Raw genomic sequence first — 15,463 nt, forward strand, 5'->3', positions numbered from 1 at the left:
TAGGGAAATACAAACGAAAGAAATAAAAAGAAGAACAAAGTTAGCATGGGCAGTATTTGGCAACAAACTAAACTATATACTCATAAATCAGCAAATTCAACTACATCTTAGATCTAAAGTTTTTTGTGCATGCATTATCCCGATATTAATATATGGTGCACAAACATGGACAAACACAAAGAAGAATATTTATGAACATACTCAGAGTCACTCAACATGCGATGGAAAGAGCAATGCTATGCATATCACTTGAGGACAGGAAAACAAACACATGTCATGACTAAGACAGAAAACCAAAGTCACCGATGTGGTACAAAATTCATTAAAATTTAAATGGGAATACGCTGGATATGTAGCTAGGAGCGACCTAAACAAATGGCACAGGACAATTCTAACCTGGAGACCATACCAACACAAAAGACCCAGAGGCGGACCTCCTATGAGATGGACAGATGACCTGAAACGGACTGCCGGGAAAAAATTGGCTACAAAAAGCGTACAACCAAAAATAATGGAAAGAAATACTTGAAGAGACATTTAAGAGGCATTGAAGGGGAAGACTTTATGTTCAGATAAGTACATGCAGAACAGTGTATATTTAAAAAATCTGACGGTTTGAGACGGGAGTTAGGAAATGGATCAGTCACAAAATCACACGGAAAGGAATGGAGGGTAAATTTAAAATTTTAAATAGGAACCCCGCGATATTTTTCGAAATAAACATCAGATCCAAAAACTGAATAAAAAAACAAGTATTCAATATTTTTCAAAAACCTCTCGATTGATACCAAACACGACCTCCCACGGAGGTAGGGTGTGAGTTACTTTAAAATATTAAATAGGAGCCCTCATTTTTTATTGCTAGTGCATGATATGAGCTATTACCTCCGATTTCGTTGAACCTCCATCGATTTTTATAAAAATTGGTGAGTGGTTAGAAGATATCTCAAGGAACAAAGTTGACATGGTGTTAACTTGCGCTTTTACCTGGGGGTGGATGCCACCCCTTCTTGGAGGTGAATTTTTTTAAATCACCCCATAATTCGATAGTGGGACAAATTCTAAACAAAATTTGTTCTATAAAGTTATTAAAATAAATGAAAACTTTTTGAGTTAATAGAGATCACAAATTTTAATTTTTCGTGAGAAAAATGGATGTTTTTAACCGATTTTTCATAAATAACTCAAAAACTATAAGTTTTTACAAAAACTTTATTATTAACAAAGTTGAAGCTAATAAAAAATTAAATTATCTTCTCACTAGAAAAACCTTTTAATGTTAACTAGAAGTGAGTTATAGGTAATTGAATATAAATTTTTTTTTGGCGAGTACCCATATCTAAGTGTTCAAGCTTAAATAACGGGAAAATTATGTACTTCATAACATATACTTATTAAACATTTGTCAAAGTACAGTGGAGCCCCGATAAGTCGGCCCCCGATAACCCGGAAGTCCGGCTAACCCGGACCGATTTTTATCAGATAAACATTTTAACAATAAAAAGGTATGCAATATAATATTTGAGAGATAATGGGTATTTGTGTAATTTGAACTATATATTATACGATAGTAAAAATGACTCATGGCACACGACCTTCATTGTCGTGTTATCGGAGACAACAGGCACCTGTAGTATCCTTTATTTATTTCAAACAGTCTTGGCATTGTTTAAAAAAAGACTAAAATACTATTAAAAAATTTTTTTAAACAATGGTCTTAGTCTTCACTGTTATTAAATAACATAACATCGTTGCGATTGATTGAGACCGTATTGTGAGTAGTACAGTCGTATTGTTCGCTTCCGTTCTGTAATCGTTCGTAAATCTATTCATATTTTTGGTAGGGGAGCAAAGTATGCTAAATGTGCAGTCACTCGAGCGCTTTGGTGACCTATTGGGTTGTGAAAAGTAGGTCCTAAAACCAAAAAAGGTTAAGTAACATTTTCCATTTTAGTGGGCGCTTGCAATTTTTTAATTTAATTTTCAATTTCCAACAATCATTTTTTCCGATTATAACGCCATCTATGCATAATTCGAAAAAATGTTTCGAATAAAATTAACTTATTTTTTCGTAAGAAATCCAAATCTTCAATAAAACGTGGGGGCTCCTATTTAAGATTTTAAAGTAACCCCCCACCCCACCTCCGTGGGGGGTCGTGTTTGATGCGATTCGATAGATTTTTTAAAAATATTAATTAAGTGTATTTTACAGTTTTTCGATCTGATGTTCATTTCGCGAAATATCGCGGGATTCGTATTTAAAATATTAAATTTACCCCCCACCCCTCTCCGTGGGAAGTCGTGTTTGGTATCATTCGATAGATTTTTAAAAAATATTGAGCACGTATTTTTTAGTTTTTCGATCTGTCATTCATTTCGCGCAATATTCGCTTTTTTCTGGTGAAACCTTGGGACTCGTCCATTTCCTCACGCCCGGCTCAAATCGTCAGAATTTTGAAATATACACTCTTTTGCATGTACTTAACTTACCTTATCTTAATCTGACAATTTCGAGTTTTTTTAAGGATAGATTTTTTTTTCGGGCCCCCCTTAACGAACTCCCCTGTGTTAAGAGCCAATATATGGTAGAGGTACATATGCAGGGTACCAGGTTTCTCCCCATATGATAATCTGACGCGCTCGAGTAACTGCAAAAATCCCCGCTTGGGCTTCCCTACCATTTGTGTTTGCGTGTTTTTTTTTTGTCTACGTAATGGCAACAAAACGTAAAAATGTTGTAGTGACAATGGAAAAGAAACTAGAAGCATTAGGTAGAATTGATAAAGGCGTAATTGATACGTAATTTAGATGTGTATTGTGCATATATATTTCATGTTATTTCAATTGTAACGGAGTTTATCTGTAAGTATACCGTATTTTAATAATTTTTACCATTTTCTCCGGCTAACCCGGATTTTCGATAACCCGGATCGGCCGCGGTCCCGATTAATCCGAGTTAACGGAGTTCCACTGTACTTAGAATATCTATCAAACCAGTCCCCCAAAAAGTTTATAGTATTAAAATTTATGCTCCAAAAATTTTTTCAAAATTTATCTTTTAAAAATTTTTCCAAAAAATGTTAGTGTTTTGTTTAATAACTCCGTTAATTTTTACGATAACTATCACGTCAACTTAAAAACCATTTGAAAGCTAATTCGAAGGGCTGTTAAACCACGTTGAACTTTATCTTGTAAGCCACTTACTTTTTTAAAAATAAAAGGTTAAATAGATTCGGTTACATGGTTCTCGCAGCAAAATTTTAGTTTTAAACGTTTATATCTCGCTTATTTTTTATCCTACAGAAATAGAAAAAAGGTAAAATATTTGGTACAGAAAAACTAGAATTTGGTTATGTATCATTTTTTACGTATATTGAGTATTTTTGGAGTTCTTCTGCAAATAAAATGAAAATTACGATAATTTTAAAAATTCTGATTTTTTAAATTATTATATCTTTTTTTCAAAAATACAAATTCAAAACCGGTCAAAATTGTTAAAATGATTACTTATGCTAATATAAAGAAATTGTTTTAAGGACTACTATAAATTTATATTTTTGAGGAAATAGCGTATGTTTTATTTTTCATTTTTCCTAAAAAATTCGAAAGGGTTCATTTATTTTCATCATAACTTGCTTAATTGTGATGCTACTAACTTCTTCTGGAGCTCATTTGATAGGTATTCCAAAGTACTTTGACAAGTGTTTTGCAGATATATTTTATAAGATGCATCGTTGTCCAGTTATTTAAGCTTGAATGTTTAGATTTGAATAGTCATCGAAGAAAATATACATTCAATTACCTCTAACTCACTTTGAAATAACATTAGTTTAGTTCTTTAAGTAAGAAGTGTATTAAATTTTCTATTATCTTCAATTTTAGTAATAATAACTTTTTTGTAAAAGCTTAGAGTTTTTGAGTTATACGGAAAAACAGCTTTAAAACATGCATTTTTTACGAAAAAATAACATTTGTGATCTTTAATAACTCAAAAAGTATTGATTTATATTAATAACTTTATATAACAAATTTTGCTTAAAATTTGTTTTTCTATCGATTTGTGGTATTATTTTTAATAAAATAATTTTCACCCTCGAGAAGTGGTGGCATCCACCCCTATGGTAAAAGCGCAAGCTGGCATCGTGTCACCTTTGTTAATTGAGGTATCCTCTAACTACTCACCAATTTTCATGAAAATCAATGGAGGTTCAACGAAATCGGAGGTCAAAACCTTCAGTGACTGCACTATGCAAATTTGGATTCCTTACGTAAAAATAAGTAACTTTTATTCGAGACATTTTTTTCGAATATATAGATGGCGCTATAATCGCAAAAAACGATAGTTGGAAATGGAAAATCAAATTAAAAAATGGAAAGTCCCCACTTAAATGGAAAACTCTATTTAATTTTTTTTGGTTTTAGGACCTAATCTTCACATCCCAATAGGTACCCATAACACTCGAGTAACTGCAAATTTAGCATACTTTCCTCCCCTACTAAAATAGATAGTGAACATACAACCAAGAGATAAGAGCGCACATTGGAAAAGCTAGATCCTCATTCAACCGGATGAGAGGCTTCTTGAGTCACAAGCTCTCTCTCTCTTAGTAGTCCAGGGCGCATCTGTTTTGAGATGGACGTTGAGAGGTGACTCAAATTTTTTTGCAAAAATTGCTTGAAAATAAATCAAATAATAATATTTGAGTTATCCTCCCTCTCAAAAAGGTCCGGAACATTGTTTAAATAATCAAAATGTCAAAAATTTAAAGAAAAATTCGATTTTTTTCTTCGTTTTTTGATTATAACTTTAAAAGTATTCATTTCCGAGAAAAGTTGTACTGAAATAATAGTTGCGTAATAAAATTTTCTACAATATAGAATTGGTTAAAATTTTAAAAAATGGTCACCCTAGTTGCAAAATAGCAATAATTGCGAAAAGACCATACAAAAACAAGTATTCGCATTTTACGTTTTTCAACCAGTTATGCTACACTTAGGAACTTCATATTTCACATAGAAAAACTTTATGATACAGTAAAACAATACTGTAAATTTCATTAAGATCGGTTCAATATATTTTGCAAAATAAATTTTGCAATCCACCTTTCGCAAAAAAAATTCATTTTTTCAAAATGTTACAGGACTGAAAATAAAGCAGATAACAAGTTGAAATTTTTTTTGCTTATATAAGTGTACTGTACCTTTCATTTGCAATTTTCAAAACTAAAATCGATTAATTACCACGGCGTCAGAAAATTTTTTAAATAAACAATAATTTTTGGTGCTACGCGCAGGACAGCGGTGTTCGATTCACACAAGTTAATTTCGACCAAAATTTCTTCCAATCTTTAACTAGTATATTATTTTCTTACTCTATATTTTGTTGTATTTTAATATTTTAATTCCACAAAAATCAAACTAATTTTATTATTGTTTGTGAAATACTGTTTAAACAATTGCATATGTTTAAAAATAATAAACTTTTATTATTTAAGTTAAAATATATGAACAAAGAAAGTTTTTGCTAATAAAAGTGTTATTTCAAAGGATAGAGTATGTGTTTTTATTTTGCAATAAACAAATTTATTTATTTATATCGAAATGTAATAAAAATTAAAATGTATCAATCATTATCAAAGGTCATTGGAATGCCCAATCAGAGCAAAGTATCCGCTGTCCTGCGCGTAGCACCAATAATTAATGTTTATTTAAAAAAAATCCTGACGCCGTGGTGTTGATCGATTTTAATTTTGCAAAATTGCAAAAGAAAGGTACAGTACACTTCTATATGCAAAAACAATTTCAACTTGCTATCTGCTTTATTTTCAGTCCTGTAACATTTTGAAAAAATGAATTTTTTTTACGAAAGCTGGATTGCAAAATTTATTTTGCAAAATATATTGAACCGGTCTTAATGAAATTTACCGTGTTATTTTACTGTATCATAAAGTTTTTCAGGGTGAAATATGAAGGTCCTAATAGTCCAGAAAGCCACTGCGCATCCGCTAGGAAAAATATTCTAATTCAGATTTTTTGCATAATCTTACTCAAAAAGAACTCCTTTTAACAAATTTGCATGTTGCCAGGAGCAAAAGGTGGTCAAAAATTTTTTAAACGTTTTTTTTTTGTTTTTTTCGTAAAATTATTTTTTTTGCATGGAAAAAAGTTTTTTTAAGTTTTTTGGATCATTCCAAACAGAAAAGGTCTTTAGTGACTTTTCTCTAAAAATGATAGTTTTTGACATATTATAAGTGATTAAAAATTGAAAAATTGCGAAATCGGCCATTTTTAATCCTCAAAAACTATGTGAAAAACTGAAAATTTGAATGTTGCCAAGGTAGGTTGATATGCTTTAAACATCGATTGATGAAATTCCGAAGAGTTTTTTGCAATACAATATTCAAAACTCCTATTTTTTTTAATTGCTAATCAAGCGTGCTCGACACTATTTTCCACCGACAGTATGGTGCAAATGAAAGGAATAAATTCGTTATTTCGTAAACCGGCGACTTTAAGGAAAAATCCCGAAATAGGTCGATTTTTATTTTTAAGTTATGATATTGTGGTATATATGGTATACTAGTGACGTCATCCGTCTGGGCGTGATGACGTAATCGATGATTTTTTTAAATGAGAATAGGGATCGTGTGGTAGCTAATTTGAAAGGTTCTTCAATTCTCTATTCAGTAATGTACACATTTACATAATTATTTATACAGGGTGTCTTTCTGCTTCTTTTTTTGTTAAATAATTTAATTTAATAAAAATTTTTTGGACACCCTGTATAAATAATTATGTAAATGTTTATATTACTGAATAGAGAAGAACCTTTCAAATGAGCTAGCACACGACCCCTATTCTCATTTAAAAAAATCATCGATTACGTCATCACATCCAGATGGATGACGTCACCAGTATATCATATATGCCACAATATCATAACTTAAAAATAAAAATCGACCTGTTTCGGTATTTTTCCTTAAAGTCGCCGGTTTACGAAATAACGAATTTATTCCTTTCATTTGCACCATACTGTCGGTGGAAAATAGTGTCGCGCAGGCTTGATTAGCAATTAAAAAACAAAGAAGTTTTGAATATTGTATTGCAAAAAACTCTTAGGGATTTCATCAATCGATGTTTAAAGAATATCTACCTACCTTGGCAAGATTCAAATTTTCAGTTTTTCACATAGTTTTTGAGGACTAAAAATGGCCGATTTCGCAATTTTTCAATTTTTATTCGCTTATATGTCAAAAACTATCATTTTTAGAGAAAAGTCACTAAAGACCTTTTCTGTTTGGAATGATCCAAAAAACCTAAAAAAACTTTTTTCCATGCAAAAAAAATAATTTTAGGAAAAAAACAAAAAAAAAACGTTTAAAAAATTATTGACCACCTTTTGGTCCTGGCAACATGCAAATTTGTTAAAAGGAGTCCTTTTTGAGTAAGATTGTGCAAAAAATACGAATTAGAATATTTTCCCTAGCGGATGCGCAGTGGCTTTCTGGACTATAAGTGTAGCATAAATGGTTGAAAAACGTAAAATGCAAATACTTGTTTTTGTATGTTTTTTTCACAATTATTGCTATTTTGCAACAAGGGTGACTATTTTTTAAATATTTAACCAATGCTGTGTTATAGTAAATTTAATTACGCAACTTTTATGTTTGTAAAACTTTTCTCGGAAATGAATACTTTTAAAGTTATAATCAAAAAACCAAAAAAAAAATCGAATTTTTCCTTAATTTTTTGACATTTTGATTATTTAAACAATGTTCCGGACCTTTTTGAGAGGGAGGGTAACTCAAATATTATTATTTGATTTATTTTGAAGCAATTTCTGCAAAAAAATTTGAGTCACCTCTCAACGTCCAAATGTACTAATATTTTTACAGATGCGCCCTGGTCTATAGTAAAAAAGTGAAAATGCTGCGATGGTACCTCTTCCCTGTTCTTTTGTAGGGTGTTCAATCGTGGACCTTGAAACAAAAATATGTGCAGAAAATTGGAAGCATTTGAGATTTGGCTATATCAGAGAGTGCTTCAAATCCCGTGCACTGACGAGATGTAAATGAGGTCCTTAGTTAGAAGAATGAACAAGAACCAAGAGGTAATGATCATCATCAAATCTCGAAAGCTACAATACTTCGCACACACTATGCTAAATCAATCCAGATAATATGTCCTCTTACATACCATCCTACAAGGAAAAATATTTGGAAAGCAAGCTCCAGGAAGGTTCTGCCTTGCCTTGTAGTATTTTATTCTAACTTGTGCGAAAAAATATGGACAGCGAGATGACAAGAGAAAAAAGAGATGACTTAGTTTATAAAAATCTGGCGGGACCATTAAAAAGACTCTGGTCACGGACTCAATCTATACGCGTTCCAAATATTGAAGTAAAGCATGTTCAGAGAGGTACAGACTCTGGATCAATCTTCTTCTTTTTTACGTGCCATCTCCACGACTAAGGTTGGCAATCAACATTGCTATTCTCACTTTTGATACTACAGCCCGAAAGAGTTCAGTTGAGCTGCATTCAAATCATTCTTTGAGATTTCTCAGCCAGGACGTTTTTCTCCTACCTATGCTGTGTGTTCCTAGAATATTTCCCAGCATAATTCATTTTAGGAGTTCACATCTATCACCACGTGTTACATGACCCAAGTATTGAAGTTTTCTTATTTTGATGGAATCCAGGATCTCCCTACTGTTCTGTATTCTCCTTAATACTTCCTCATTGGCTATTCTGTCTGTCCAGGAGATTCTCAGCATTCTTCGATACGTCCACATCTCAAATGCTTCCAATCTCTTGAGGCATTGTTTATTGAGAGTCCATGTCTCCACACCATACAAAAGAACAGAAAATACATAACATTTTGGTACCCGCTTTCTAAGATATAGGTTGAGGTTTCTACTACATAATATTTGTTTCATATTAGTGACTGCACTTCTAGCCTTTTCTATTCTAATTCGGATTTCTTTGGTATAATCGTTTGTTTCAGTAATGTTTGTCCCTAAATAGTTATAATTCTTAACTCGTTCTATCGTCTTATTATTTACGTGAAGATTTATGTTTCTAATATTTTTCTTTGATATAACCATGAATTTCGTTTTCTCTATGTTTTCTTTATGAAATTATTTGTAGATCTGTAATAATTTCTGCTATTAGTATTGTCATCGGCATATCTAAATTCACATATGGGTAGGGCATTTATTTTTATGCCTGCTACTTCATCTTCTAATGCTTTTTTGAACATTTCTTCTGAGTATGCATTAACCCGGCACCTGCCACGTGGGGTGCTACCAGCACCCCATAACACATTTTTATCAAATATTTGGTATTTCAAGTTTGGTAACCGAGCTGTGCGTCATAGTAGCTTTCTATAATATTATATAGCATATATGTGTTAGTGTTTGAAGTGATTATTTAGTGTCATTCTGAACTTATAGCTCTAAAGTCGAATTGGGGTGTCATCATCTGGCACTTTTAGTTTAAAATTTTTTTTGTATTTTTGATAGACAGGTCAAATTTACATTTTTTATTGAAATAACTGATTTAAATTATTAATATAGACTCTATACTCACTAAATCTTAATTTTTTAGATATTTTACTTGACGTCATTTATTATGGCTTGGTGCTTGGTACTTGCTAATTTGCTTATAACACCTTTTTCATTTTATTTTTTAACTTTTATAACATATTAGTGGCTAATAAGTTAATAAAACATGTTTATTTATATTCTTGTGTTACTGAACACATTATTTTGTTTTTTAAACAAGTAGATCACAGAAAACTTTTAAAGGGTGCTGTGAGCACCCCACGTGGCAGTTGGCGCCTTGCAAAGCCACGTGGCAGGTGCCGGGTTAAACAGTGATGGCGAAAAGACACAGCCCTGTCTAATGCCTCTTTTGATTTTTATTGTATTGGTGTTTAAATTATTGATTCTTATGACAGCTTTTTGTTCGTAATACAGATTATTTATTATTTTTATATCCCGGGTGTCGATGTTCTTTGTTCTCAGTAGTTTTATTAACGGATTATGTTTCACCGTATCGAATGCCGTGTTATAATCTAGGAAGCAGACATAGATGTCTTGGTTTACATCCCAAATCTGGATCAATAAAGAACGCCTATTTTGAGTTCAGCACAGAAAGATAAGTAAAGAGGCAATTATTTCTGCCGTTACGTGTACTAAAAGAACTCCACACAAAACCAAAGTGGCAGAACTAGTAACATTTCGAGGGTAAAAATTAACCCCGAGAGAGTAACTCAAAATTCCGCAACAAAGGGCCGCTAAAAACCTAAAAATTCTAACGGTCAGACTAAGGCCGCTTACAGACAGAACAACTTTTTGAAGTCGATGTCAACCGCAAAAAAGCGCTGGCTTGTCGCTAGTATCGGCGTTTGCTATGGTTCTGATGGACTTCTTTTGGTAGTTAACAGCGGCAACAAAATGTAGTCTGTTCAAGCAGATTAATTATAATTAATCTGCATAATTATGAATTCGAACGAAGAAACATTGCTTTTCAAAATGGTTTCAAAGTGGTTTCGTGTGAAAATAGAATCGCTACAATTATTGAGAAGTCAGCTGTCAAGATCAAGAAAGGAAATCGATCCATTCTGTAAAAATTGCTAGGTGAAAAGTTTCGGCTCCTGGACTAACAGTTATTATTGTTCATATAGCATTTTACGATCTTAAAGAGAAATAAAAGTATGTAGTTAAAAGTTATACGACAATAACTCTATTACTGGCTTGAAATTTTAGAACATCCATCTTAACTTTTAACATAATTTTTAACAACAACACGGGCATATACTGTCGATAATAAACAGCGTGCACGTTACTTTTTATTACTGATATCTTTCACGATTATTGACTGACAAAAGTGCTTTAAACATAGTAGAAATATTAAACATAAATTTTTCCTTAGATCTCAAATTTCTGTCCCAACTGAAAATCAATATTATTGTACGGAATTCAATGCTTCAAATCACCCCATTTCAACAGAACTGATATTCAACCATCCATAACAAAAGCTTCCCCAGGAAATTCCATTACATCAAATACTTTAGTATATCGAGACTTGCACTGAGTCACCCCCGTTTTCAATATTTCACCCTTTTATAGTTTCAAACAAGATGGCTTGCTAAGTACTACAAAACTACATGTAAGAGATATTTTTAAATATATTTTTATGTAAATTAGTGACGGTATAGTTTACTTCAATTTCAAGGCCCAGTAAAAATTTAGGTTATTAGTCCAGGAACCGAAGCTTTTCACCTCGCAATTTTTACAGAATGGATCGATTTGCTTGAAAATTTGAGGATAAGTAGTGGATAGTCCAAGGATCAAAATCTATATGATGCCGAAAGGCGCTTTTACCATGGTGGTGGTTGCCACCCCATCTTGGGGGGGAAATTTTTTATTATATTTTGACCGCAAAAGTTGATAAAAATGTTCATTTTAAGTAAAAAATGCTCTATACATTTTTTTGATAAAATTAATATTTTTCGATTTATTCGCTATCGAAAGTGTTAGTTTAACATCGAAAACATCAATGTTTTTCGATATTATATGTACTCATTTACGATTCACTCAATTTTTGCCGTAGAAAAATTTTTTTTAAACCAAGTTCTTGGGAATTAAATAACCTACCATTTTATATTGAAACATTTTTTCGTATCTCTGATGCTAATCTTTCTATTCTGAAGAAATTTTTACCAAACTACAAAAATTCGTTATTTGTTTTAACTCCAGTGTTTTAAAAAGTAATTATTCTAAGCCAGTCAAACTTCTGGAATCTATTACTAATACATAAATAAAGAAGTATGAATAAGGCCAATGACTAAAAACACCGCTAACTTACATTATTATGCTTCCAGTTGGATTTCTCCTTTTTTTTTCAAAAAAATATATTGATTTTTGCTACGAGCGTGCAAAAATGTCTACTTTCGCGCACGCATTTTAGTTTAGAAAGTTTCACTTTTCCGCACGCGTGTTACTTTTCCGCATGCGTGTTACTTTTCCGCACGCGGTTTTTACTTTTCCACCCGCGTGTTAATTTAGATATGTTAATATGGCCTTAAAGTAATTATAATATATGCAATAAACTAATATTTAGATATTATTTACTAATTTATTTCAAATATATCTTATTGTGTTCCTGTTTTAATGAAATTAACGCAACTATTCGATGAAATAAAATTATTTTGACATAATATTCGAAAGTCAAATCGGTAGACAATAACAGTCGTTTTGAATCATCGCATGGAAACCAAGATCGTCGTCATGCTAACTAATTATATTGAAAGTTTGGTTTTGACAACCTTGTCAAAGAATTAATTTGTGTATGTATTTTAATATTAATTAAATTAATTGATTAAAATTTGGTAATTTTTTAAAGACTCTTAGAAAAAATATTGTTCCTAACTCTTGCAGAAAGTCTCTTTTCCGCACTCGACTGCTTGCCGAACTCCCGCTTCGCGTCGTTCGGCAAACTGCAGTCGCGTGCGGAAAAGAATGACTTTCTGCACTTGTTAGGAAAATAACTATTTCAACAGTAACTTTTTTTATTTTTTATCCTAGTATTTGGTAAAATAGAATTTTGTAGGTTTCTACAAGATCTATAAGGCTAATAATATTAAATCTTTTTAAAATCCTGAGCCGCAAAAAGAGGTGACTGTAAAAGGGTTGGTAAAGGTGGTTTTTGCATGTTATTACAAGTTTTAATTATCAATAGCTCACTCAAATTTTGCCATAGAAAAAATTTTTGCTATCCCCGTTCTTGGGAATTAGATAAGCTACAATTCTATTTTTAAATATTTTTTCGTATCTCTGATGTTAATATTTCTATTCTGAAGAAAAAGGCATTTTTTACCAAACTACAAAAATTCGTTATTCGCTTTTAACTCCATTTTTTTTAAACTAATCATTCTAGGCCGGTCAAATCTCTAGAACCTATTAATAATACAGAAATATAGAAGACCAAATAAGGTAAATGACAAATTTAAATTAGAGTAGTAAGTAGGGGGAAGTTTCCGATCACTTTTTCGCTGAAAAAAAAAATAGGGACTGACATTATTTTCATAATAAGTCACTTAATTGTTGAGCTAGAGACTTTTTTTATTTCTGTAGATAAATATTTTTAAATACTTTAAATTAGTTTGAACAAGTTATCCTCGAAAAATCAGTTTTCCCGTTTTTTGAGTTGGAAACTACAATATTTAACATCTGACGAAGAAGAGCTAACATAAAGTATAGCTAGATTACTAGTGGTCTTAAAGAAAATAAAAAAAACTGTTTTGTTGATTTTTTCAAAAGGTACCTACATTTTGGTTAGGCAAAGTTGTTTTGATAAAACGAAAACTTTAGCGAATAAATCGAAAACTACTAATTTTATCAAAAAAATGTATAGAACGTTTTTTGCTTAGAATTAATGTTTTTACCAACTTTTGCGATCAAAATAAAATAAAAAATTTCCACCCCCGAGATGGGGTGGCAACCATCCCCATGGTAAAAGCGCCTTTCGGCATCATATAGATTCTGATCCTTGGACTATTCACTACTTATTCTCAAATTTTCAAGCAAATCGATCTATTCTGTAAAAATTGTGAGGTTTTGTCCTATTTTAAGCTTCATTACTGGGACTATAATAATGTCTATACAATGTTCAAATAAAAGAAAAATAACAAAAGGGTTATCAGAAACTGCGATACATTTGCAAAACCCAGCTACACGTCGTTTTTTTATTAAGAGGGGATGCAATTTTCCGGCATTTTGGATCATTTTAATTAAGTCCCTAAAACCGTCTACACACGCTCTGACAAAAGCGCCTGACTGTCGGGGCTGAAAACGTTGGGTCTGACTGATGGAGCGTATGTACGCCTATTGCACGACAAAAATGAGTAATCCTGACAGTCAGGCTGAGCGATTTTGTCGGGTAGTCTTGCTATTACACCATCCTGACAAATTTTTAATGTCAGGATATGTGTAGCGTTATTGGCCTGACTTATGACTCCAACACGGATGAGTAATTGTTAACAATATGTACGGATTGCTTTTTTAAAGCGGTGGACACAAACTACGTGTTAACTATACTAATGTCTATAATATAGAGTACATAATTTACTACCTGGTGCTGTATAATAAACAAGTGTGGAAATATATTTAGTACAATTCGAAATATAAATTTTTTAGACGTTATTTATTTACATAAATTAAATAAAGAACTGGACTGAATTTAAAAATTTAAATAACACCACAAAGGTAATTTTACTGCTTCAAAACGATAATATGTTATTTAAATTAAATTTTCCTTAAGGAGAAAGGCGCAAAATGTAGAATTTCAAAATGTTCAATGTGTTTTAAATGTATTAATTGTTTTCGAATCCTGAGAAAATTAATAAATATTTTTGAAAAATTTAAACGCAGAATGAAAGATTATTTTTAATGCAGAACCATTATTACTAAGGGCCAAAATATCCCGAAAACTTCCATATTGTTTATTTGGTGAAAATAAAAGACAAAATTTAGTGTGATTTTTAATTGCAAATATTTCATTCAAAGGAGACTTTTTATTTATTCTAGAAGACTTTCAGCCCTTGGTAATAATGTAATCTTTCATTCTGCGTTTAAATTTTTCAAATATATTTAATAGTTTTCTCAGGATTCGAAAAAATAAGATACATTTAAAACACATTGAAGATTTTGACAGGCGACATTTTGCGTCTTTCCCCTTAAAAAATGTTGGTGTGATTTTTATCCCGACACACAGTGTTTCCAAATGCTGAAAACATGGTCACGAGGCAAAAAAAGTCCCTATCTAGGGATTTTCATGTTTACAGTTGTTTTCTCATACTATCGTAGAGTCGTAATACGCACGTATAAGAATCAGTCTCGATGTATTCTGGTTCATAGCTCAGGAACAAGTGAGCCATGTACGAGGTTATTTTGGCCGGCAGAGAAAGTGAGAAACAACGCATATATTGAAAATACTGTAAAACGGTTTGTAGTTTATCAATTTTATCGCTGTAAAGCAGATTCTTCTTTTTTAAGTATGTAGTAATGTAAGATATAAGTTAACTTAAGATTTAGTAACAATAAATGCCTTTTTGTTAATGTTAAAATAATCAAAATTTTGTAAAGATACATTCAAGAAGTACAAAATTCTGCATAATTCTGCGACTAATGTTTACTATAGTCTTAAAAATATATAGTAAGAAAATTCAGAATCCCTTTGGTTTAGCTGCCTATAACTGCCTATGCATTGCTGGCAGTTGTTTGAATACAAAAGTGGGAAATGAAGTATACTACATGATTATGGCGATTGTTAAGTATTTATAGGCGGTTATACATAAGTAATAGGTTCTGAATATTGTACTTCATAAAGAAAATGTATGGGTAAGCAATCAGCAATTTCAAAAGTCTCTTATCATATAAAATTCTAAACAATTATGCG

This window comes from Diabrotica virgifera, chromosome 7 (assembly GCF_917563875.1).
Source record: "Diabrotica virgifera virgifera chromosome 7, PGI_DIABVI_V3a".
Taxonomy (NCBI): Eukaryota; Metazoa; Arthropoda; class Insecta; order Coleoptera; family Chrysomelidae; genus Diabrotica; species Diabrotica virgifera.